The 3,709-nt window shown below is 39.7% G+C and overlaps 1 long non-coding RNA gene across 1 annotated transcript; it reads left to right on the top strand.

Annotated features, from left to right (window-relative positions):
* The first annotated feature begins 1,092 nt into the window (after positions 1–1,092).
* On the top strand, positions 1,093–2,118 carry LOC131309975 (uncharacterized). The gene is made up of 3 exons (XR_009195070.1): positions 1,093–1,806; positions 1,903–1,968; positions 2,033–2,118. It is a non-coding gene; the product is annotated as an uncharacterized LOC131309975 (long non-coding RNA).
* The last annotated feature ends 1,591 nt before the right edge of the window (positions 2,119–3,709 follow it).

Raw genomic sequence — 3,709 nt, 5'->3', positions numbered from 1 at the left:
GAGGGTCACGGTGGCTAGGTTATGGCTGGATCTGAGTTTTTTTTTTTTTTTTGGCTGAAATATGGTGGCTAGGGTTTCTGGGCTACTGTTCACAGTCGTGACACTGGTCACGACGGCTACAGTAGTCGATTTTCTGGGCTAGGTTTAGAATCTATGGTGGGTTAGGATTAGGCTCTGATACCATGTTGTTTAGAGAATGAGAGAGAAGTGTTTAAGGTGTTAACTAACCCTAACACACGTAAACTTTATTTATATTATGTGGTGACTAGTTACATAACATAATTAAGCAATGTGGGACTTAGTCCATCTCTATTCTAACAAGCAGTACTAAAGAGATAGTGCTTCTAAAAGATTGCTGGCCATTTGTTGTCATTCTTAATTACTCTTTCGTGACAACAGGACATTGGTTTTGCTTAGGGTTGCAAAATTAACTAAATATTTGTGTAGGTTGAGTTTATAGTTTATTAGAGTACACTAGTCTCAGTAACCGAAAACTAGAGTAAATGGAATGAGGTTGAAATTAAACACTAGCCTTGCCAATGGAATACATTGCAATTAGTACAAGGATAACAATAACGAATGGAAAAGGTTACAACAAACCCAAGCTTGAGTATTGGTTCTTTTTTTCTTTTTTTTTGCTATTTAAGTGTAGTGTGCTGTAGGAACTCGAGAATACGAGAACTGGTTGTAAGAAGAGGGCAAATAATTGCAATTATCCCTTTTTCCTTGATACATTGACATGTTATGCTTAGATTTTTTTTTTTTTTTTGCTCAATGGGCAGAAAGATTTGTGAAATATTTCCAATCAGGTTGAGAATTGAGTTGAGTTGTGGTTATGGTCAAACGGGGGCAGGGGTTGTCTACGTGTAAAACTCCATATCACCTTTCTTTATTTCATTAGTCTACAACTATGTAGCATGGTCACTGACACGGGAGACGGGAGCTCGACGCGTGACCTATAGAAGTTGGCTCATAGAAGTTGCAAATGAATTGTTGCATGATGGTTGGAGTGATTTCAGTAGGGCTCACTAGGCGTGACAAGCCACTGTAGCTGTCGCTTCCTCCCTCTCTCTGCGCCTCCAAAGTTACCGCATTATCGTCGTCTTTTTTTTCTCTGGCGAAGGTAAGCCCAATTAGCGCCTCCAGCAAAGATCGTCATCGTCAAAAATCATGATCGTTGCTGGGTAGGTTCTTCATCTGAGTGGGTTTCGATTGGTGTAAATCCAGTGCTCGAATTCCGTTGTTCACTATGCCTTGTTTTGTATTAGTTGAGGGATTGCTCGATAGGGTTTCTACACCCACTAGCTGAGATTTTCACTATGTGCCCCATTTTCCCTGGTGAAAGGTAATCTAACTCTATAACTGACAAATACAAATAGTTCTTGTGATAGTGTTAACCATTAAGCCTAAAAGCCTGCTATTAGAATGGTCATTGCACATATTTAGTAGAAAAGTGATAATGACACCTCATAGATAGAATGGTTGTTTTATGTGATGCCGTGGGAGTCATCCCTTGTTATTTACTCATGAGTTGCTTAACTTTGTAGTGCATTTGAAATACATTGTGCTGAATTACCATTCTAGGTTGGAGTTAAATTGCAAAATCTAATTAGTCCCATTTAATGTGTTGAGCTAAAACTACTTGAGGAAGGTTGTCCTGCTACATCTTATATTCCTCCTTTCTCTTATGTGGCTTGTGAAATAGATCAGTCATACAAGATATACTGTGTTCTTGGTACACTGGATTGGACTACCTTTCCTGAAGCAAATAACTTTGCTTTGCTTATTAGTATTAGTTATTCAAAGGTATTTTTGTGGTTGAACTTACTGCTTTTTCTATTATCCTCCTATGCCCTTCCACCCACAAAATTTAAGGATTTTATCTCTCTTTGTTCTTTGTAGATTATGCCTACCAATCTCTCAAACCTCATTCCAAATGCTAGCTTGGAAGCTATAGATCTGATAAAGGTGAGTGCTTTATGTACGATCCTTAATTTTTGTTTATTCCGAGTTCCCTTATGAATTTGCTCAGCAACTTTGTTCCTGGGACCTACTAAGGAGACCAACTGCAAACCAATGCTTGCTACATCCATTTTCTCAGGTAATGTGTGATCTGATGTTTGTCCGTTGCTTGCTTTGTCCTCCCCTTAATAAAAGAAGGGCTTCTTCGCCTGCCAATTTCAATTCGGCGCACATTTGCCCCTCAAATGCTGGGCTTGTAGTGTTATCCGGATGGGCATAATCGTAATCTTGCCTTTTCTGTCACATGTGGACCACAAATGGCCACGTCTTTTACTTCTGCCTCTTCACTCTCTCTCTCTCTCACAACACAGACGAGTTGGGTTTTGTTCACCATCCATTTAAGCGGGTGAACATTACCCTCCTTCCTATTGATTGAAATGGTATGGATCCCACCACAAAGTGATGTCATGCTTACCAAAAAGTGTAATGCATGGTAAGCATGACATCACTTTATGGAGGGGTCCACACCATTTCAACCAACAAGAGGAAGGGTAATATTTACCCTCTTTTAAGGAGGGTGAACAAAATTGCACTCCAACACAGACGCAGGGAGAGTCTCACTCACGAGCACTCTCCCTCTCTCAACACAAGCACATACACATAGGAGGGAGATCAACACGTTCCTAAGGCAGATTCGACAAGTTGATTCGGCAGGGCGTTGAGAGAGAGAGAGAGAGATGTTAATGTGGACCATGGCTGCCCACCTTCACACACATTCTTCCCATCGGATTGGAGCTGCCGTTTCGGGTTTGCCATCTCCTGCAATCTCTTCCCTCTTTCCGGTAGTCGCCATACGGTGCCAATGTACTAAACCGATTAACAGTGGTTTTGATTTATATTTTGAAGTTTTTTATTTAATCCGATTTGATTTTTTTCCCCTACACCCACAATCTGGCTCCCTTCTCCATTTAGAGTTTCCTTATGACATGGTGGACTGTTACAAAAGTAAGAGTTTCACATTCCCTTGCTTTTGATTAGGGGATTCGGGTTAGGGCTTTAATTTCGAATTTAGGGGTTTCTGATATAGGGTTCTGTGATTTGAAATTGGAGGGTTCTTGGGGTTTGAATTCTAGTTTGTGGCTGTTGAGGTGGTGTATCGGTGGTCTCGGTGGACTTTGATTTAAGGTACAGCCAGCAATTTCTTATCTTTATACTCGAAAATTGTTGCATTTTATTTCGTCTCTTTATTTATTTATTTTTTCCTTATTATTATAGATGTTCTCTCTCATCTTAAATCCAAGTTTTCCTCTCCTAACCTAGCACACTTAGACAAAATCACTCTTTAAGAAAAATCAAATGGGGACAAAACAGTAACTGTATAAAGCATCCCGCATGGCTGATTCTGAAACACATGGTTTTAGCTTTGGCTGGAAGAAACATGCTCGAAAAATATAGCATGTGGTAGAACACAGCAGATGTATGTAATTTGGACTATATCTTGTGTTCCAAGGCTGGTATAAACTCATCTAAGCTATCCATTTTACTTGCACTTTTCCTAGAAGGTTGTATGGTGATACTTACGCTTTATTTCTTGGTTATACAATATCATGGAAGGTATTTGCATCCTACTTTGATGTTTGATTCTTAGTTATGGATTATATGTAGACTTAGTAGTCCATTGGACCGGTTGTTCTTGTCTAAATACAGATCTAAGCATTGCAAGGTATGATTTACCCAGGTTGGAAGT

The sequence above is a fragment of the Rhododendron vialii genome, chromosome 12a (genome assembly GCF_030253575.1).
Source record: "Rhododendron vialii isolate Sample 1 chromosome 12a, ASM3025357v1".
NCBI classification, from domain to species: Eukaryota; Viridiplantae; Streptophyta; class Magnoliopsida; order Ericales; family Ericaceae; genus Rhododendron; species Rhododendron vialii.
This window is presented reverse-complemented; position numbering and strand designations above follow the sequence as displayed.